General features: G+C 46.9%; 1 pseudogene; it reads left to right on the top strand.

The window, feature by feature from the left end:
* Positions 1-530: 530 nt before the first annotated feature.
* The window catches only part of LOC124023181, a 72,425-nt pseudogene continuing 47,378 nt past the window's right edge, over positions 531-25,577 (top strand).

Below are 25,577 nucleotides of genomic sequence, written 5' to 3'. Positions count from 1 at the left end.
CTCCTCCCTCCTCCTTCCCTCTCCTCTCCTCCCTCCCTCTCCTCCCTCTCCTCCCTCCTCCTTCCCTCTCCTCCCTCCTTCCCTCTCCTCCCTCCTCCTTCCCTCTCCTCTCTTCCCTCTCCTCCCTCCCTTCTCCTTCCCTCTCCTCCCTCCTTTCCTCTCTTCCCTCCTCCTTCTCTCTCCTCCTTCCCTCTCCCTCCTCCTTCTCTCTCCTCCTTCCCTCTCCCTCCTCCTTCTCTCTCCTCCTTCCCTCTCTCTCCTCCTTCCCTCTCTCTCCTCCTTCCCTCTCCCTCCTCCTTCCCTCTCCCTCCTCCTTCCCTCTCCCTCCTCCTTCTCTCTCCTCTCCTCCCTCCTCCTTCTCTCTCCTCCCTCCTCCTTCTCTCTCCTCCCTCCTCCTCTCTCCTCCCTCCTCCTTCTCTCTCCTCCCTCCTCCTTCTCTCTCCTCCCTCCCTCTCCTCCCTCTCCTCCCTCCTCCTTCCCTCTCCTCCCTCCTTCCCTCTCCTCCCTCCTCCTTCCCTCTCCTCCCTCCTCCTTCCCTCTCCTCCCTCCTCCCTCTCCCCCTCCTCCCTCTCCTCTCTCCTCTCCTCCCTCCTCCTTCTCTCTCCTCTCCTCCCTCCTCCTTCTCTCTCCTCTCCCTCTCCAGAGGCAGTAGTGAATGACACCAGTGGAGAGAACAAGGCAGGGGCAGCTGATGTTTCTGCCAGTCAACACGTGATGGTCTGTGCCCTCAAAGAGCTGGGCAGCCTGGTGCAGAGTCTTAGTGCCACATCCTCACCGCTCATACAGGAACCCTCCATTGGTAGGACATTACACAGAACACACACCATGCAGGAATGCAGCACACACACACACTGGATATACTATTCACACACACACACACACACACACTGGATATACTATTAACACACACACACACACACACACACACACACACACACACACACACACACACTGGATATACTATTAACACACACACACACACACACTGGATATACTATTAACACACACACACACACACACTGGATATACTATTAACACACACACACACACACACTGGATATACTATTAACACACACACACACACACTGGATATACTATTAACACACACACACACACACTGGATATACTATTAACACACACACACACACACACACACACACACACACACACACACACACACACACACACACACACACACACACACACACACACTGGATATACTATTAACACACACACACTGGATATACTATTAACACACACACACTGGATATACTATTAACACACACACACTGGATATACTATTAACACACACACACTGGATATACTATTAACACACACACACTGGATATACTATTAACACACACACACTGGATATACTATTAACACACACACACTGGATATACTATTAACACACACACACTGGATATACTATTAACACACACACTGGATATACTATTAACACACACACACACACTGGATATACTATTACACACACACACACACACACACACACTGGATATACTATTAACACACACACACACACACACACACACACTGGATATACTATTAACACACACACACACACACACACACTGGATATACTATTAACACACACACACACACACACACACTGGATATACTATTAACACACACACACACACACACACACACACTGGATATACTATTAACACACACACACACACACTGGATATACTATTAACACACACACACACACACACACACACACACACACACACACACACTGGATATACTATTAACACACACACACACACACACACACACACACACACTGGATATACTATTAACACACACACACACACACTGGATATACTATTAACACACACACACACACACACACACACACACTGGATATACTATTAACACACACACTGGATATACTATTAACACACACACACACACACACACACACACACACACACACACACACTGGATATACTATTCACACACACACACACACACTGGATATACTATTCACACACACACACACACACACACACACTGGATATACTATTCACACACACACACACACACACACACTGGATATACTATTCACACACACACACACACACACACACTGGATATACTATTCACACACACACACACACACACACTGGATATACTATTAACACACACACACACACACACACACACACACTGGATATACTATTCACACACACACACACACACACACACACTGGATATACTATTAACACACACACACACACACACTGGATATACTATTCACACACACACACACACACACACACACACACACACTGGATATACTATTAACACACACACACACACACACACACTGGATATACTATTAACACACACACACACACACACACACTGGATATACTATTCACACACACACACACACACACACACACACACACACACACACACACACACACACACACACACACTGGATATACTATTCACACACACACACACACACACACACACACACACACACACACACACACACACACACACACACACTGGATATACTATTCACACACACACACACACACACACACTGGATATACTATTCACACACACACACACACACACACACTGGATATACTATTCACACACACACACACACACACACACTGGATATACTATTCACACACACACACACACACACACACTGGATATACTATTCACACACACACACACACACACACTGGATATACTATTAACACACACACACACACACACACACACTGGATATACTATTCACACACACACACACACACTGGATATACTATTAACACACACACACACACACACTGGATATACTATTCACACACACACACACACACACACACACACACACACACTGGATATACTATTAACACACACACACACACACACACACTGGATATACTATTAACACACACACACACACACACACACTGGATATACTATTAACACACACACACACACACACACACTGGATATACTATTCACACACACACACACACACACACACACACACTGGATATACTATTCACACACACACACACACACACACTGGATATACTATTAACACACACACACACACACACACACTGGATATACTATTCACACACACACACACACACACACACACTGGATATACTATTAACACACACACACACACACACTGGATATACTATTCACACACACACACACACACACACACACACACACACTGGATATACTATTAACACACACACACACACACACACACTGGATATACTATTAACACACACACACACACACACACACTGGATATACTATTAACACACACACACACACACACACACTGGATATACTATTCACACACACACACACACACACACACACACACACACACACACACACTGGATATACTATTCACACACACACACACACACACACACACACACACACACACACACACACACACACACACACACACACACACACACACACTGGATATACTATTAACACACAGGACCAACTGAAAAAGTCCTCATACAGTTGATAATGTAATGTGAGGTCCTAGCAACTATACAATTATAGGGCTCCTAGCAAGTATACAATTATAGGGCTCCTAACAAGTATACAATTATAGGGCTCCTAACAAGTATACAATTATAGGGCTCCTAACAAGTATACAATTATAGGGTAGTCATAAGTAACCCTGACCCCTGACCCCTCAGGTCTCCTGGAGACGGTCTCCTCTGTGCTGCTCCACCCCAGCATGGCGGCCCGTTTGGCTGCGGCCTGGTGTTTACGCTGCGTTGCCGTGGCGCTGCCCTATCAGCTGACTCCGTTGCTGGAGCGCTGTGCGGAGCGCATCAACAACCTGAAGAGCTCTCCAGAGGCCGTCAGCGGCTACAGCTTCGCCGTGGCTGCTCTGCTGGGCGGCGTGCACCAGTGTCCTCTGGGAGTACCACATTCCAAGGGGAAGGTATGTACCCGTTTTGTCTGACCCATTTCCCTCGGTCCAACCCTAAAGGCCCGATCCAATCTGTGATGCCGAGAACACGGACGGAATCACGGAATCCAGACATTAAAACTAAATTCAACAATATAATAAACTGTACTGACCCGAGTAGGGAATCAACTAGATGTAGGGAATCAACTAGATGTAGGGAATCAACTAGATGTAGGGAATCAACTAGATGTAGGGAGTCAACTAGATGTAGGGAGTCAACTAGATGTAGGGAGTCAACTAGATGTAGGGAGTCAACTAGATGTAGGGAGTCAACTAGATGTAGGGAGTCAACTAGATGTAGGGAGTCAACTAGATGTAGGGAGTCAACTAGATGTAGGAGTCAACTAGATGTAGGGAGTCAACTAGATGTAGGGAGTCAACTAGATGTAGGGAGTCAACTAGATGTAGGGAGTCAACTAGATGTAGGGAGTCAACTAGATGTAGGGAGTCAACTAGATGTAGGGAGTCAACTAGATGTAGGGAGTCAACTAGATGTAGGGAGTCAACTAGATGTAGGGAGTCAACTAGATGTAGGGAGTCAACTAGATGTAGGGAGTCAACTAGATGTAGGGAGTCAACTAGATGTATTGACCCTAGTAGGGAATCAACTAGATGTAGGGAGTCAACTAGATGTAGGGAGTCAACTAGATGTAGGGAGTCAACTAGATGTAGGGAGTCAACTAGATGTATTGACCCTAGTAGGGAATCAACTAGATGTAGGGAATCAACTAGATGTAGGGAGTCAACTAGATGTATTGACCCCAGTAGGGAATCAACTAGATGTAGGGAATCAACTAGATGTAGGGAGTCAACTAGATGTAGGGAATCAACTAGATGTAGGGAATCAACTAAATGTATTGACCCTAGTAGCGAATCAACTAGATGTAGGGAATCAACTAAATGTTGTAAGTCGCTCTGGATAAGAGCGTCTGCTAAATGACTTAAATGTAAATGTAAATGTATTGACCCTAGTAGCGAATCAACTAGATGTAGGGAGTCAACTAGATGTAGGGAGTCAACTAGATGTAGGGAGTCAACTAGATGTAGGGAATCAACTAGATGTATTGACCCTAGTAGGGAATCAACTAAATGTTATATACTCTAATCTCTCTCTGTTCTCTCTGGTGTTATATAATCTAATCTCTCTCTGTTCTAGCTGGTGTTATATAATCTAATCTCTCTCTGTTCTCTCTGTTCTCTCTGGTGTTATATAATCTAATCTCTCTCTGTTCTCTCTGTTATATACTCTAATCTCTGTCTGTTCTCTCTGTTATATACTCTAATCTCTCTCTGTTCTCTCTGTTATATACTCTAATCTCTGTCTGTTCTAGCTGGTGTTATACTCTAATCTCTCTCTGTTCTCTCTGGTGTTATATAATCTAATCTCTGTCTGTTCTAGCTGGTGTTATACTCTAATCTCTCTCTGTTCTCGCTGGTGTTATACTCTAATCTCTGTCTGTTCTAGCTGGTGTTATACTCTAATCTCTCTCTGTTCTAGCTGGTGTTATATACTCTAATCTCTCTCTGTTCTCTCTGTTATATACTCTAATCTCTGTCTGTTCTAGCTGGTGTTATACTCTAATCTCTCTCTGTTCTCTCTGGTGTTATATAATCTAATCTCTGTCTGTTCTAGCTGGTGTTATACTCTAATCTCTCTCTGTTCTCGCTGGTGTTATACTCTAATCTCTGTCTGTTCTAGCTGGTGTTATACTCTAATCTCTCTCTGTTCTAGCTGGTGTTATATACTCTAATCTCTCTCTGTTCTCTCTGTTATATACTCTAATCTCTGTCTGTTCTAGCTGGTGTTATACTCTAATCTCTCTCTGTTCTAGCTGGTGGTGAGCATAGCTGAGGACTTGCTCCGTACAGCAGCCCAGAACAGCCGTCTTTCTCTGCAGAGAACCCAGGCTGGATGGCTGCTGCTGGGGGCACTAATGTCTCTGGGTGAGTTAGTTCCCAAGCCCCTAAAGCCAAGCCCCTAACGCCAAGCCCCTAACGCCAAGCCCCTAACGCCAAGCCCCTAACGCCAAGCCCCTAACGCCAAGCCCCTAACGCCAAGCCCCTAACGCCAAGCCCCTAACGCCAAGCCCCTAACGCCAAGCCCCTAACGCCAAGCCCCTAACGCCAAGCCCCTAACGCCAAGCCCCTAACACCAAGCCCCTAACACCTAACCCCTAACGCCTAACGCCTAGCACTACTGACCCAGGCTGAGGCCCGATGCTGGCCCCAGTTGGCCCCTACATGTTCACTGTTCTGTCAGTCTCCTTACATTTAGCTGGGTTTTTCAGCTGCTCTTCCATATGTTCTGTGTCGTTCTTCAGCTAAAGCAGTCCAGAGTGTTTTATCTTTCTTCACATTGACAGGGTGTAATGGTCTAACACGTCAACCTGTTTGGTCTCCAGCGCCTGTCCTAACACTTGTTATTTGTGAACCTGACGCGGTGTCCAGGCCCGTCCCTGGTCCGCTATCACCTTCCCAAGATGCTGCTGCTGTGGAGGAACGTGTTCCCCCGTTCCCAGAAAGAGATGGAGGCAGAGAAGGCTAGAGGAGACAGCTTCACCTGGCAGGTTACGCTGGAGGGACGTGCTGGGGCTCTCTGTGGTAGGGAGACGCCTGCATGCTCTTCACTACAGTAATGTGTGGCTTGTCATTCTGGATCCCAAGGAGTTTTGCTTTATCTGAAATGTCCCCCTCTCTCTCCTCCTCTCCTCCCTCTTCCTCTCCCCCCTCTCTCTCTCCTCCTCTCCTCCCTTTCATTCTCATCTCCTCTCTCTCCTCCCTCTTCCTCTCCTCTCTCTCTCTCCTCCCTCTTCCTCTCCTCCCTCTTTCTCCACCCCTCCTCCCTCTCTCTCTCCTCCTCTCCTCCCTTTCATTCTCCTCTCCACCCCTCCTCCCTCTCTCTCTCCTCCTCTCCTCCCTTTCATTCTCCTCTCCACCCCTCCTCCCTCTCTCTCTCCTCCTCTCCTCCCTTTCATTCTCCTCTCTCTCTCTCCTCCCTCTTCCTCTCCTCCCTCTCTCTCCTGCTCTCCTCCCTTTCATTCTCCTCTCCTCTCTCTCCTCCCTCTTCCTCTCCTCCCTCTCTCTCCACCCCTCCTCCCTCTCTCTCTCCTCCTCTCCTCCCTTTCATTCTCCTCTCTCTCTCTCCTTCCTCTCCTCTCTCTCCACCCCTCCCTCTCTCCTCCTCAAGCCATGCGTAGCTTTGTGGCCCATTGTCCTGAGCTGCTGACGGAGGATGTGATCCGCAGGCTGATGACACCTATCGAGTGCGCCATGACCATGATGTCACAGTGAGTATGATTGATTTGACTGACTGACCTGGGGGCGGGGGGGTCCCTCCCCTCCCAACCGGTTGTTGTTGTTGTTTATGATGATTTTGTTGTTGTTTATTATGTTGTTGTTTATTATGTTGTTGTTTATTATGTTGTTGTTTATTATGGTGTTGTTTATTATGGTGTTGTTGTTTATGATGTTGTTGTTTATTATGTTGTTGTTTATTATGTTGTTGTTTATTATGTTGTTGTTCATTATGGTGTTGCTGTTTATTATGTTGTTGTTGTTTATGATGTTGCTGTTGTTTATTATGTTGTTTATGTTGCTGTTGTTGTTTATGTTGTTTATGATGATTTTGTTGTTGATTATGTTGTTGTTGTTTATCCTCAGTGTCCCGTCTGTCATCAAGGTGCATGGCACCCATCTGAAAGCCAGTGCAGCTATGGTGAGGCTGAGACTCTATGACATCTTGGCTCTGCTTCCCCCGAAGACATACGAAGGTACTGACCGGAGGAAATATTACCAGACTTTTTAATTAGGCTTCGATCCAACCACTGGTGTTGAGGTGTTAGTCCTATAGGGCTGGTTTACCCTGATTTAAGCCAGAGCACATGTTCAGTCTGTGTCCGGGAAGTTGTCCCTTTACCTTTCCATCTCTCCCCTGTAGGTAGTTTCAATGCCCTGCTGAGAGAGCTGGTGGCCGAGTTCACTCTGACTGATAACTCGGCCAACACCACCACCTCGTTGCTACGCTCCCTCTGTCACTATGACGACAGTGTTCTGATGGGGTCCTGGCTACAGGAGACTGACCACAAGTCTATCGAGGACCAGGTAACTGACCTACTGTAAAGGTTAGAGGTTACGGTAAAGCGAAGTGCCCATCTCCAAGCGGATGGAACATGTCACAATTTTCATATAGAAATATATTGTGTAGAACCTTGTGGTTTTCTGTCAGCTAGGATCGTGTCCGATCTGTCTTATTCTATTTCTATCTGCAATTTTCAGGACGTTTCACATCACTAAATACACCCCCTGCTTTTGTTAATTGTGTGTGTGTGTGTGTGTGTGTGTAGCTCCAGCCCAACAGTGCGTCAGGCAGTGGCGCTCTAGAACACGACCCCTCCTCCATCTACCTGAGGGTACCGATGGGCGAGGCCATGCCTGGGCCCCTCCCCTTGGCGTTTCTGTCATCGACGCCTCCGTCGCTCTGTTCGGAGTGGTTTTCCCTCATGTCTCCTTTAAACACAGGTGAGACCTGTCAGTCCTAACTCTGACCCCTAACACAGGTCAGAGACTACCTGTTAGTCCTAACTCTGACCCCTGACCCCTAACACAGGTCAGAGACTACCTGTTAGTCCTAACTCTGACCCCTGACCCCTAACACAGGTCAGAGACTACCTGTTAGTCCTAACTCTGACCCCTGACCCCTAACACAGGTCAGAGACTACCTGTTAGTCCTAACTCTGACCCCTGACCCCTAACACAGGTCAGAGACTACCTGTTAGTCCTAACTCTGACCCCTGACCCCTAACACAGGTCAGAGACCTGGTCCCTGGTCAACTGACATTTGACATTCCTAGAATAATCTAATATTGTTTGTCTCGGTCTTCAGAGGTGTCCTGGCCTTCAGTAGTTGAATCAGTTATGCTGCTTCTAGATGGAGTCAAACAGGGAGACTGACCAGGGGGTACTTCAGGAGAGGTTTGGGACTGGCCAGGGTGTACTTCAGGAGAGGTTTGGGACTGGCCAGGGGGTACTTCAGGAGAGGTTTGGGACTGGCCAGGGGGTACTTCAGGAGAGGTTTGGGACTGGCCAGGGGTACTTCAGGAGAGGTTTGGGACTGGCCGGGGGGGTACTTCAGGAGAGGTTTGGGACTGGCCAGGGGGTACTTCAGGAGAGGTTTGGGACTGGCCAAGGGGACTACTTCAGGAGAGGTTTGGGAAACTAGAAACAGGGGGACTGGCCAGGGGGTACTTCATGAGAGGTTTTGGGAAACTGGCCAGGGGGGTACTTCAGGAGAGGTTTGGGAAACTACAAACAGGGGGACTGGCCAGGGGGGGTACTTCAGGAGAGGTTTGGGAAACAGTTTTTATTAATCTCTCACATTTGTCTGTGCTAGGCTGCAGATGCTGGACCACTTTGCAGAGTGTATTAAACAGGCCAAGGGGTCAGACAGCAGGCTGTCCAGCTCAACATCTTCACCGCTGTCCTGAGCGCCCTCAAGGTGAGGCCTTTAACCTCTTGATTCGAGCCATCCCGGATCCGGGATCGTGGATACAGCCTCAAGTCCATTACCATAACGCAACGTTAACTATTCATGAAAATCGCAAATGAAATGAAATCAATATGCTAGCTCTCATGCTTAGCCTTTTGTTAACAGCACTGTCATCTCAGATTTTCAAAAATATGCTTCTCTACCATAGCAAACTAGCATTTAGCATTAGCATTTAGTGTTAGCATTAGCAGGCCACATTTTCGCAAAAACATTCAATAAATAATTTACCTTTGAAGAACTTCAGATGTTTTCAATGAGGAGACTCTCAGTTAGATAGCAAATGTTCAGTTTTCCTGAAAGATTATTTGGGCTGGAGAAATCGGTCCGTTTGGTGCGTCACGTTTGGCTACCAAAAAAAAAAAACGAAAATTCAGTTATCCAAACGCCAAACTTTTTACCAAATTAGCTCCATAATATCGACTGAAACATGGCAAACGTTGTTTAGAACCAATCCTCAAGGTGTTTTTCACATATCTCTTCATTGATGTATCGTTCCTGGATGTATGAGTCTCCTTCTGTATCGCATGGTAAAATAATTGCCACTGGGAATTACGCACCAAATTAGACAAAGGACACCGTACGGCCCCCTGGCAAATGTAGTCTCTTATGGCCAATCTTCCAATGATATGCCTACAAATACGTCACAATGCTGCAGACACCTTGGAGGAACAGCAGAGCGCATAAGCTCGTTCACAGCCATATAAGGAGACCAGAGTAAAACAGAGCGTCAAAAATCCTGCTCATTTCCTGTTTGAAGTTTCATCTTGGTTTCGCCTGTAGCATCAGTTCTGGGGCACTCACAGATAATATCTTTGCAGTTTTGAAAACGTCAGAGTGTTTTCTTTCCAAAGCTGCCAATTCCACGCATAGTCGAGCATCTTTTCGTGAGAAAATATTGCGCTTAAAACGGGCACGTTTTTTTTAATCCAATAATGACATAGCGCCCCCATAGGTTGAAGAGGTTAACTCCTGTTAAAGTTGCCCAGGGAAATCTCCTAAACACAAAACCTTTCCAGTAGTGACAGCTTACTCTCTGTTCCTAGAGGGAGACCCTCCTGTAGGTTTTAACTCTCTGTTCCTAGAGGGAGACCCTCCTGTAGGTTTTAACTCTCTGTTCCTAGAGGGAGACCCTCCTGTAGGTTTTAACTCCAACCCTGTTCCTGGAGAGAGACCCTCCTGTAGGTTTTAACTCCAACCCTGTTCCTGGAGAGAGACCCTCCTGTAGGTTTTAACTCCAACCCTGTTCCTGGAGAGAGACCCTCCTGTAGGTTTTAACTCCAACCCTGTTCCTGGAGAGAGACCCTCCTGTAGGTTTTAATTCCAACCCTGTTCCTGGAGAGATACCCTCCTGTAGGTTTTAACTCCAACCCTGTTCCTGGAGAGAGACCCTCCTGTAGGTTTTAACTCTAACCCTGTTCCTGGAGAGAAACCCTCCTGTAGGTTTTAACTCCAACCCTGTTCCTGGAGAGAGACCCTCCTGTAGGTTTTAACTCCAACCCTGTTCTCTCTTCCCCAATAAACCAGCCAATCTTCTCTCCTCCCTGTAGGGTCTGGCAGAGAACAAGTCAACCCTGGGTCCTGAAGAGGTTCGTAAATCTGCCCTGGCGCTGGTGATGGGCGCTCTGGACAACCCAAACCCCATCCTGCGCTGTGCTGCTGGGGAGGCCTTGGGAAGGATGGCTCAGGTGGTGGGAGAGGCCACTTTCATTGCCCGCATGGCACAGTACAGCTTTGACAAGTACGACCCATCTGTTGTTACTCATATCTATCTAGCTTCATGTGTCACAGGGCTTTCCTCTCTGAGATCGCTCTCTCTCTTGACCTGCTTGACCTCGTGTTATTTTGTCTTAACCCCCGTATTTAACATATTAACGTGTCCCCCCCTCTCCTCTCTTCTCCTTTCTTCCCCTCTCTTCCCCTCCCCTCTCCTCCCCTCTCCTCCCCTCTCCTCTCTTCCCCTCTCTTCCCCTCTCTTCCCCTCTCTTCCCCTCTCCTCCCCTCTCCTCCCCTCTCCTCCCCTCTCCTCTCTTCCCCTCTCTTCCCCTCTCTTCCCCTCTCTTCCCCTCTCTTCCCCTCTCCTCCCCTCTCCTCCCCTCTCCTCCCTTCCCCTCTCTTCTCCTCGCCTCTCCTCTCCTCTCTTCCCCTCTCTTACCCTCCCCTCGCCTCGCCTGGCCTCTCCTCCCCTCTACTCTCTTCCCCTCTCCTCTCCTTCCCTCTCCTCCCCTCTCCTCTCCTCCCCTCTCCTCCCCTCTCCTCTCTTCCCCTCCCCTCTCCTCGCCTCGCCTGGCCTCTCCTCTCCTTCCCTCTCCTCCCCTCTCCTCCCCTCTCCTCTCTTCCCCTCTCTTCCCCTCTCTTCCCCTCTCTTCCCCTCTCTTCCCCTCTCTTCCCCTCTCCTCCCCTCTCCTCTCTTCCCCTCTCCTCCCCTCTCTTCCCCTCCCCTCTCCTCTCTTCCCCTCCCCTCGCCTCGCCTGGCCTCTCTTCTCCTCTCCTCTCTTCCCCCCTCCAGACTGAGGTCAGCCCGTGACGTGGTCTCCAGAACAGGCCACTCCCTGGCTCTGGGCTGTCTGCACAGATACGTAGGAGGGATTGGTTCAGGACAGCACCTCAAAACCAGCGTCAGCATCCTATTGGCCCTAGCCCAGGATGGAACCTCCCACGAGGTCCAGGTGAGGCTCTCTGAGTCTCAGGCTGCGTCCTGATTCGCCACCCTTCTCCTGACGTGTGTACTTGTACACTCGCAGTAGTGGCTTTAAAAGCTCAATCTTGCTGTAAACTTGGTCAGAGGGGACTTTCCCACTATTATTAAATGGTAGAGAATCTGAACTCAACCTGCTTCACAAAGGCAGCTCCCTAATACAAGTCTGGCTTGGACTTTGGAGAAGTGAAATGGGCCAGTTTCCCAGACACAGATTAAGCCAAATCCTAGATTTTAAAAAGCAGTTTCATTTGATTCTCCATTGAGTTTGGTTTTTAGTCCAAGTTCTTAATCTGTATCTGGGAAACTGGCCCAATGTTTAGTTCCTCCATAATCCTGTAAGCTTTTGATCTGTGACCTCTCTGTCTCTCCAGACGTGGGCCCTCCACTCCCTGGCTCTCATCGTAGACTCCAGTGGTCCCATGTATCGAGGCTATGTGGAGCCCACCCTCTCCCTGGTCCTGACCCTGCTCCTAACCGTACCCCGTCACACACTGAGGTACACCAGTGTCTGGGACGATGTCTGGGCGCTCTCATCACCACGGTTGGACCCGAACTACAGGGTAATGGTCAATGACAACAAGACTACCATGTCTAGCTTCCAGGCTGGCTAGTTTTGTCTCTAAAAGCATTGATGTGCCAGTAGAGGGCAGTATACTGCTCCTACATATTTACAGAGAAGTCATGAATCTTTACAGATTATAACTTTACTTTGACTGCTAATCAGGGATGGAAAAAGGACATTTACATAATTAAGTAAAGATAAGTTAATGGTAAATGACTCAAGTAAAAGTCACCCAGTAAAATACTACTTGAGTAAAAGTCTTAAAAATATTTTATTTTAAATATACTTAAGTATCAAAATTAAAAGTATACATGATTTCAAATTGCTTCAAACTAGACGGCAGAAAGCCAGGGGAACACTCCAACACTCCAACACTCAGATATCATTACAGATAGCCAGGGGAACACTCCAACACTCCAACACTCAGATATCATTACAGATAGCCAGGGGAACACTCCAACACTCCAACACTCAGATATCATTACAGATAGCCAGGGGAACACTCCAACACTCAGACACTCCAACACTCCAACACTCCAACACTCCAACACTCCAACACTCCAACACTCAGACATCATTACAGATAGCCAGGGGAACACTCCAACACTCAGACATTATTACCTATAGCCAGGGGAACACTCCAACACTCAGACATCATTACAGATAGCCAGGGGAACACTCCAACACTCAGACATCATTACAGATAGCCAGGGGAACACTCCAACACTCCAACACTCAGACATCATTTACCTATAGCCAGGGGAACACTCCAACACTCAGACATTATTACAGATAGCCAGGGGAACACTCCAACACTCAGACATTATTACAGATAGCCAGGGGAACACTCCAACACTCAGACATTATTACAGATAGCCAGGGGAACACTCCAACACTCAGACATTATTACAGATAGCCAGGGGAACACTCCAACACTCCAACACTCAGACATCATTACAGATAGCCAGGGGAACACTCCAACACTCAGACATCATTTACAGATAGCCAGGGGAACACTCCAACACTCCAACACTCAGACATTATTACAGATAGCCAGGGGAACACTCCAACACTCAGACATCATTTACCTATAGCCAGGGGAACACTCCAACACTCAGACATTATTACAGATAGCCAGGGGAACACTCCAACACTCAGACATTATTACAGATAGCCAGGGGAACACTCCAACACTCAGACATTATTACAGATAGCCAGGGGAACACTCCAACACTCAGACATTATTACAGATAGCCAGGGGAACACTCCAACACTCCAACACTCAGACATCATTACAGATAGCCAGGGGAACACTCCAACACTCAGACATTATTACAGATAGCCAGGGGAACACTCCAACACTCCAACACTCCAACACTCATATATCATTACAGATAGCCAGGGGAACACTCCAACACTCAGATATTATTACAGATAGCCAGGGGAACACTCCAACACTCAGACATCATTACAGATAGCCAGGGGAACACTCCAACACTCAGACATTATTACAGATAGCCAGGGGAACACTCCAACACTCAGACATTATTACAGATAGCCAGGGGAACACTCCAACACTCAGACATTATTACAGATAGCCAGGGGAACACTCCAACACTCAGACATTATTACAGATAGCCAGGGGAACACTCCAACACTCCAACACTCAGACATCATTACAGATAGCCAGGGGAACACTCCAACACTCAGACATTATTACAGATAGCCAGGGGAACACTCCAACACTCAGACATTATTACAGATAGCCAGGGGAACACTCCAACACTCAGACATTATTACAGATAGCCAGGGGAACACTCCAACACTCAGACATTATTACAGATAGCCAGGGGAACACTCCAACACTCAGACATCATTACAGATAGCCAGGGGAACACTCCAACACTCCAACACTCAGACATCATTACAGATAGCCAGGGGAACACTCCAACACTCCAACACTCAGACATCATTACAGATAGCCAGGGGAACACTCCAACACTCCAACACTCCAACACTCAGATATCATTTACCTATAGCCAGGGGAACACTCCAACACTCAGACATCATTACAGATAGCCAGGGGCCCACTCCAACACTCATATATCATTACAGATAGCCAGGGGCCCACTCCAACACTCAGACATCATTTACCTATAGCCAGGGGAACACTCCAACACTCCAACACTCCAACACTCAGATATCATTTACCTATAGCCAGGGGAACACTCCAACACTCAGACATCATTACAGATAGCCAGGGGAACACTCCAACACTCAGACATCATTACAGATAGCCAGGGGAACACTCCAACACTCCAACACTCCAACACTCAGACATTATTACAGATAGCCAGGGGAACACTCCAACACTCAGACATTATTACAGATAGCCAGGGGAACACTCCAACACTCAGACATCATTACAGATAGCCAGGGGAACACTCCAACACTCAGATATCATTACAGATAGCCAGGGGAACACTCCAACACTCAGATATCATTACAGATAGCCAGGGGAACACTCCAACACTCAGATATCATTTACCTATAGCCAGGGGAACACTCCAACACTCAGATATCATTTACCTATAGCCAGGGGAACACTCCAACACTCAGATATCATTTACCTATAGCCAGGGGAACACTCCAACACTCAGACATCATTTACCTATAGCCAGGGGAACACTCCAACACTCAGACATCATTTACCTATAGCCAGGGGAACACTCCAACACTCAGACATCATTTACCTATAGCCAGGGGAACACTCCAACACTCAGACATCATTTACCTATAGCCGGGGGAACACTCCAACACTCAGACATCATTTACCTATAGCCAGGGGCACACTCCAACACTCAGACATCATTACAGATAGCCAGGGGAACACTCCAACACTCAGACATCATTACAGATAGCCAGGGGAACACTCCAACACTCAGACATCATTACAGATAGCCAGGGGCCCACTCCAACACTCATATATCATTACAGATAGCCAGGGGCCCACTCCAACACTCAGACATCATTTACCTATAGCCAGGGGAACACTCCAACACTCCAACACTCAGACATCATTTACCTATAGCCAGGGGAACACTCCAACACTCCAACACTCAGACATCATTTACCTATAGCCAGGGGAACACTCCAACACTCCAACACTCAGACATCATTACAGATAGCCAGGGGAACACTCCAACACTCAGATATCATTACAGATAGCCAGGGGAACACTCCAACACTCAGATATCATTACAGATAGCCAGGGGAACACTCCAACACTCAGACATCATTACAGATAGCCAGGGGAACACTCCAACACTCAGACATCATTACAGATAGCCAGGGGAACACTCCAACACTCAGATATCATTACAGATAGCCAGGGAACACTCCAACACTCAGACATCATTACAGATAGCCAGGGGCCCACTCCAACACTCATATATCATTACAGATAGCCAGGGGCCCACTCCAACACTCAGACATCATTTACCTATAGCCAGGGGAACACTCCAACACTCAGATATCATTTACCTATAGCCAGGGGAACACTCCAACACTCAGACATCATTTACCTATAGCCAGGGGAACACTCCAACACTCAGACATCATTTACCTATAGCCAGGGGAACACTCCAACACTCAGACATCATTTACCTATAGCCAGGGGAACACTCCAACACTCAGACATCATTTACCTATAGCCGGGGGAACACTCCAACACTCAGACATCATTTACCTATAGCCAGGGGCACACTCCAACACTCAGACATCATTACAGAAAGCCAGGGGAACACTCCAACACTCAGACATCATTTACCTATAGCCAGGGGAACACTCCAACACTCAGACATCATTTACCTATAGCCAGGGGAACACTCCAACACTCAGACATCATTACAGATAGCCAGGGGAACACTCCAACACTCAGACATCATTTACCTATAGCCAGGGGAACACTCCAACACTCAGACATCATTTACCTATAGCCAGGGGAACACTCCAACACTCAGACATCATTACAGATAGCCAGGGGAACACTCCAACACTCAGATATCATTACAGATAGCCAGGGGAACACTCCAACACTCAGACATCATTACAGATAGCCAGGGGAACACTCCAACACTCAGATATCATTACAGATAGCCAGGGGAACACTCCAACACTCAGACATCATTACAGATAGCCAGGGGAACACTCCAACACTCAGATATCATTTACAGATAGCCAGGGGAACACTCCAACACTCCAACACTCAGACATCATTTACAGATAGCCAGGGGAACACTCCAACACTCAGACATCATTACAGATAGCCAGGGGAACACTCCAACACTCAGACATCATTACAGATAGCCAGGGGAACACTCCAACACTCAGACATCATTACAGATAGCCAGGGGAACACTCCAACACTCAGACATCATTACAGATAGCCAGGGGAACACTCCAACACTCAGACATCATTACAGATAGCCAGGGGAACACTCCAACACTCAGACACTCAGATATCATTTACCTATAGCCAGGGGAACACTCCAACACTCAGACATCATTACAGATAGCCAGGGGAACACTCCAACACTCAGACATCATTTACCTATAGCCAGGGGAACACTCCAACACTCAGATATCATTTACCTATAGCCAGGGGAACACTCCAACACTCAGACATCATTTACATATAGCCAGGGGAACACTCCAACACTCCAACACTCCAACACTCAGATATCATTTACCTATAGCCAGGGGAACACTCCAACACTCAGATATCATTTACCTATAGCCAGGGGAACACTCCAACACTCAGACATCATTTACAGATAGCCAGGGGAACACTCCAACACTCAGATATCATTTACAGATAGCCAGGGGAACACTCCAACACTCAGACATCATTACAGATAGCCAGGGGAACACTCCAACACTCAGACATCATTTACAGATAGCCAGGGGAACACTCCAACACTCAGACATCATTACAGATAGCCAGGGGAACACTCCAACACTCAGACATCATTACAGATAGCCAGGGGAACACTCCAACACTCAGATATCATTTACCTATAGCCAGGGGAACACTCCAACACTCAGACATCATTACAGATAGCCAGGGGAACACTCCAACACTCAGACATCATTTACCTATAGCCAGGGGAACACTCCAACACTCAGATATCATTTACCTATAGCCAGGGGAACACTCCAACACTCAGACATCATTTACATATAGCCAGGGGAACACTCCAACACTCCAACACTCCAACACTCAGATATCATTTACCTATAGCCAGGGGAACACTCCAACACTCAGATATCATTTACCTATAGCCAGGGGAACACTCCAACACTCAGACATCATTTACAGATAGCCAGGGGAACACTCCAACACTCAGATATCATTTACAGATAGCCAGGGGAACACTCCAACACTCAGACATCATTACAGATAGCCAGGGGAACACTCCAACACTCAGACATCATTTACAGATAGCCAGGGGAACACTCCAACACTCAGACATCATTACAGATAGCCAGGGGAACACTCCAACACTCAGACATCATTACAGATAGCCAGGGGAACACTCCAACACTCAGACATCATTACAGATAGCCAGGGGAACACTCCAACACTCAGACATCATTTACCTATAGCCAGGGGAACACTCCAACACTCAGACATCATTACAGATAGCCAGGGGAACACTCCAACACTCAGACATCATTTACCTATAGCCAGGGGAACACTCCAACACTCAGACATCATTTACCTATAGCCAGGGGAACACTCCAACACTCAGACATCATTTACCTATAGCCAGGGGAACACTCCAACACTCAGACATCATTACAGATAGCCAGGGGAACACTCCAACACTCAGACATCATTTACAGATAGCCAGGGGAACACTCCAACACTCAGACATCATTTACAGATAGCCAGGGGAACACTCCAACACTCCAACACTCAGACATCATTTACAGATAGCCAGGGGAACACTCCAACACTCAGACATCATTACAGATAGCCAGGGGAACACTCCAACACTCAGATATCATTTACAGATAGCCAGGGGAACACTCCAACACTCAGACATCATTACAGAAAGCCAGGGGAACACTCCAACACTCAGACATCATTACAGATAGCCAGGGGAACACTCCAACACTCAGACATCATTTACCTATAGCCAGGGGAACACTCCAACACTCAGACATCATTACAGATAGCCAGGGGAACACTCCAACACTCAGACATCATTACAGATAGCCAGGGGAACACTCCAACACTCAGACATCATTACAGATAGCCAGGGGAACACTCCAACACTCAGACATCATTACAGATAGCCAGGGGAACACTCCAACACTCAGACATCATTACAGATAGCCAGGGGAACACTCCAACACTCCAACACTCAGACATCATTACAGATAGCCAGGGGAACACTCCAACACTCCAACACTCAGACATCATTACAGATAGCCAGGGGAACACTCCAACACTCAGATATCATTTACCTATAGCCAGGGGAACACTCCAACACTCAGACATCATTACAGATAGCCAGGGGAACACTCCAACACTCAGACATCATTACAGATAGCCAGGGGAACACTCCAACACTCCAACACTCCAACACTCCAACACTCAGACATTATTACAGATAGCCAGGGGAACACTCCAACACTCAGACATTATTACAGATAGCCAGGGGAACACTCCAACACTCAGATATCATTACAGATAGCCAGGGGAACACTCCAACACTCAGATATCATTACAGATAGCCAGGGGAACACTCCAACACTCAGACATCATTACAGATAGCCAGGGGAACACTCCAACACTCAGACATCATTACAGATAGCCAGGGGAACACTCCAACACTCAGATATCATTACAGATAGCCAGGGGAACACTCCAACACTCAGACATCATTACAGATAGCCAGGGGAACACTCCAACACTCAGATATCATTACAGATAGCCAGGGGAACACTCCAACACTCAGACATCATTACAGATAGCCAGGGGAACACTCCAACACTCCAACACTCAGACATCATTACAGATAGCCAGGGGAACACTCCAACACTCCAACACTCAGACATCATTACAGATAGCCAGGGGAACACTCCAACACTCAGATATCATTTACCTATAGCCAGGGGAACACTCCAACACTCAGACATCATTACAGATAGCCAGGGGAACACTCCAACACTCAGACATCATTACAGATAGCCAGGGGAACACTCCAACACTCCAACACTCCAACACTCAGACATTATTACAGATAGCCAGGGGAACACTCCAACACTCAGACATTATTACAGATAGCCAGGGGAACACTCCAACACTCAGATATCATTACAGATAGCCAGGGGAACACTCCAACACTCAGATATCATTACAGATAGCCAGGGGAACACTCCAACACTCAGACATCATTACAGATAGCCAGGGGAACACTCCAACACTCAGACATCATTACAGATAGCCAGGGGAACACTCCAACACTCAGATATCATTACAGATAGCCAGGGGAACACTCCAACACTCAGATATCATTACAGATAGCCAGGGGAACACTCCAACACTCAGACATCATTACAGATAGCCAGGGGCCCACTCCAACACTCATATATCATTACAGATAGCCAGGGGTCCACTCCAACACTCAGACATCATTTACCTATAGCCAGGGGAACACTCCAACACTCCAACACTCAGACATCATTTACCTATAGCCAGGGGAACACTCCAACACTCCAACACTCCAACACTCAGACATCATTTACCTATAGCCAGGGGAACACTCCAACACTCCAACACTCAGACATCATTACAGATAGCCAGGGGAACACTCCAACACTCAGATATCATTACAGATAGCCAGGGGAACACTCCAACACTCAGACATCATTACAGATAGCCAGGGGAACACTCCAACACTCAGACATCATTACAGATAGCCAGGGGAACACTCCAACACTCAGATATCATTACAGATAGCCAGGGGAACACTCCAACACTCAGACATCATTACAGATAGCCAGGGGCCCACTCCAACACTCATATATCATTACAGATAGCCAGGGGCCCACTCCAACACTCAGACATCATTTACCTATAGCCAGGGGAACACTCCAACACTCAGATATCATTTACCTATAGCCAGGGGAACACTCCAACACTCAGACATCATTTACCTATAGCCAGGGGAACACTCCAACACTCAGACATCATTTACCTATAGCCAGGGGAACACTCCAACACTCAGACATCATTTACCTATAGCCAGGGGAACACTCCAACACTCAGACATCATTTACCTATAGCCGGGGGAACACTCCAACACTCAGACATCATTTACCTATAGCCAGGGGCACACTCCAACACTCAGACATCATTACAGAAAGCCAGGGGAACACTCCAACACTCAGACATCATTTACCTATAGCCAGGGGAACACTCCAACACTCAGACATCATTTACCTATAGCCAGGGGAACACTCCAACACTCAGACATCATTACAGATAGCCAGGGGAACACTCCAACACTCAAGACATCATTACAGATAGCCAGGGGAACACTCCAACACTCAGATATCATTACAGATAGCCAGGGGAACACTCCAACACTCAGACATCATTACAGATAGCCAGGGGAACACTCCAACACTCAGATATCATTACAGATAGCCAGGGGAACACTCCAACACTCAGACATCATTACAGATAGCCAGGGGAACACTCCAACACTCAGACATCATTACAGATAGCCAGGGGAACACTCCAACACTCAGACATCATTACAGATAGCCAGGGGAACACTCCAACACTCAGACATCATTACAGATAGCCAGGGGAACACTCCAACACTCAGACATCATTACAGATAGCCAGGGAACACTCCAACACTCAGACACTCAGATATCATTTACCTATAGCCAGGGGAACACTCCAACACTCAGACATCATTACAGATAGCCAGGGGAACACTCCAACACTCAGACATCATTTACCTATAGCCAGGGGAACACTCCAACACTCAGATATCATTTACCTATAGCCAGGGGAACACTCCAACACTCAGACATCATTTACATATAGCCAGGGGAACACTCCAACACTCCAACACTCCAACACTCAGATATCATTTACCTATAGCCAGGGGAACACTCCAACACTCAGATATCATTTACCTATAGCCAGGGGAACACTCCAACACTCAGACATCATTTACAGATAGCCAGGGGAACACTCCAACACTCAGATATCATTTACAGATAGCCAGGGGAACACTCCAACACTCAGACATCATTACAGATAGCCAGGGGAACACTCCAACACTCAGACATCATTTACAGATAGCCAGGGGAACACTCCAACACTCAGACATCATTACAGATAGCCAGGGGAACACTCCAACACTCAGACATCATTACAGATAGCCAGGGGAACACTCCAACACTCAGACATCATTACAGATAGCCAGGGGAACACTCCAACACTCAGACATCATTTACCTATAGCCAGGGGAACACTCCAACACTCAGACATCATTACAGATAGCCAGGGGAACACTCCAACACTCAGACATCATTACAGATAGCCAGGGGAACACTCCAACACTCAGACATCATTACAGATAGCCAGGGGAACACTCCAACACTCAGACATCATTTACCTATAGCCAGGGGAACACTCCAACACTCAGACATCATTACAGATAGCCAGGGGAACACTCCAACACTCAGACATCATTTACCTATAGCCAGGGGAACACTCCAACACTCAGACATCATTTACAGATAGCCAGGGGAACACTCCAACACTCAGACATCATTACAGATAGCCAGGGGAACACTCCAACACTCAGATATCATTACAGATAGCCAGGGGAACACTCCAACACTCAGACATCATTACAGATAGCCAGGGGAACACTCCAACACTCCAACACTCAGACATCATTACAGATAGCCAGGGGAACACTCCAACACTCCAACACTCAGACATCATTACAGATAGCCAGGGGAACACTCCAACACTCCAACACTCAGATATCATTTACCTATAGCCAGGGGAACACTCCAACACTCAGACATCATTACAGATAGCCAGGGGAACACTCCAACACTCAGACATCATTACAGATAGCCAGGGGAACACTCCAACACTCCAACACTCCAACACTCAGACATTATTACAGATAGCCAGGGGAACACTCCAACACTCAGACATTATTACAGATAGCCAGGGGAACACTCCAACACTCAGATATCATTACAGATAGCCAGGGGAACACTCCAACACTCAGATATCATTACAGATAGCCAGGGGAACACTCCAACACTCAGACATCATTACAGATAGCCAGGGGAACACTCCAACACTCAGACATCATTACAGATAGCCAGGGGAACACTCCAACACTCAGATATCATTACAGATAGCCAGGGGAACACTCCAACACTCAGATATCATTACAGATAGCCAGGGGAACACTCCAACACTCAGACATCATTACAGATAGCCAGGGGCCCACTCCAACACTCATATATCATTACAGATAGCCAGGGGTCCACTCCAACACTCAGACATCATTTACCTATAGCCAGGGGAACACTCCAACACTCCAACACTCAGACATCATTTACCTATAGCCAGGGGAACACTCCAACACTCCAACACTCCAACACTCAGACATCATTTACCTATAGCCAGGGGAACACTCCAACACTCCAACACTCAGACATCATTACAGATAGCCAGGGGAACACTCCAACACTCAGATATCATTACAGATAGCCAGGGGAACACTCCAACACTCAGACATCATTACAGATAGCCAGGGGAACACTCCAACACTCAGACATCATTACAGATAGCCAGGGGAACACTCCAACACTCAGATATCATTACAGATAGCCAGGGGAACACTCCAACACTCAGACATCATTACAGATAGCCAGGGGAACACTCCAACACTCAGATATCATTACAGATAGCCAGGGGAACACTCCAACACTCAGATATCATTTACCTATAGCCAGGGGAACACTCCAACACTCAGATATCATTTACAGATAGCCAGGGGAACACTCCAACACTCAGATATCATTTACAGATAGCCAGGGGAACACTCCAACACTCAGATATCATTTACCTATAGCCAGGGGAACACTCCAACACTCAGACATCATTTACAGATAGCCAGGGGAACACTCCAACACTCAGATATCATTTACCTATAGCCAGGGGAACACTCCAACACTCAGACATCATTTACAGATAGCCAGGGGAACACTCCAACACTCATACATCATTTACAGATAGCCAGGGGAACACTCCAACACTCAGATATCATTTACAGATAGCCAGGGGAACACTCCAACACTCAGATATCATTTACAGATAGCTAGGGGAACACTCCAACACTCAGACATCATTTACCTATAGCCAGGGGAACACTCCAACACTCAGATATCATTTACAGATAGCTAGGGGAACACTCCAACACTCAGACATTATTACTGATAGCCAGGGGAACACTCCAACACTCAGACATCATTTACATATAGCCAGGGGAACACTCCAACACTCAGACATCATTACAGATAGCCAGGGGAACACTCCAACACTCAGACATCATTACAGATAGCCAGGGGAACACTCCAACACTCAGACATCATTACAGATAGCCAGGGGAACACTCCAACACTCAGATATCATTACAGATAGCCAGGGGAACACTCCAACACTCAGATATCATTTACAGATAGCCAGGGGCACACTCCAACACTCAGATATCATTTACAGATAGCCAGGGGAACACTCCAACACTCAGACATCATTACAGATAGCCAGGGGAACACTCCAACACTCAGATATCATTTACAGATAGCCAGGGGAACACTCCAACACTCAGATATCATTTACAGATAGCTAGGGGAACACTCCAACACTCAGACATCATTTACCTATAGCCAGGGGAACACTCCAACACTCAGATATCATTTACCTATAGCCAGGGGAACACTCCAACACTCAGACATCATTTACAGATAGCCAGGGGAACACTCCAACACTCATACATCATTATAGATAGCCAGGGGAACACTCCAACACTCAGACATCATTTACAGATAGCCAGGGGAACACTCCAACACTCAGACATCATTTACAGATAGCCAGGGGAACACTCCAACACTCAGACATCATTTACCTATAGCCAGGGGAACACTCCCAACACTCAGACATTATTACAGAAAGCCAGGGGAACACTCCAACACTCAGACATTATTTACAGATAGCCAGGTGTGTTTAGTGATTCAGATCTGTAGAGATGACCAGAGATGTTGTCTTGATAAGTCTGTGAATGAGACCATCTTTCTGTCCTGCTAAGTACTGTTGGGTGTCAGGGAAAATGTGTGTAAAAAGTACATTATTTTCTTTAGGAATCTAGTGAGGTAAAAGTTGTCAAAAATATACATTCTAAAGTACAGATACCGTAAAAAAAATACTGAAGTAGTACTTTAAAGTATACTGAAGTACTTTACACCAGTACTTTAAAGTATACTGAAGTACTTTACATCAGTGTTGCTGATCTCTCTCTCTCTCCAGGTAACGGAGCGACCATCTCGACGATCCGCTCATCATGTCTGGTGGGCTGTGCCATCATGCAGGGTCACAGCGACTCCCTGGTGCAGGCAGCGGCCATATCCTGTCTCC

This window comes from Oncorhynchus gorbuscha, unplaced genomic scaffold, assembly GCF_021184085.1.
Source record: "Oncorhynchus gorbuscha isolate QuinsamMale2020 ecotype Even-year unplaced genomic scaffold, OgorEven_v1.0 Un_scaffold_1529, whole genome shotgun sequence".
NCBI classification, from domain to species: Eukaryota; Metazoa; Chordata; class Actinopteri; order Salmoniformes; family Salmonidae; genus Oncorhynchus; species Oncorhynchus gorbuscha.
The sequence above is the reverse complement of the archived record's forward strand: the minus strand, read 5'-3'. Positions and strand labels throughout refer to the sequence as shown.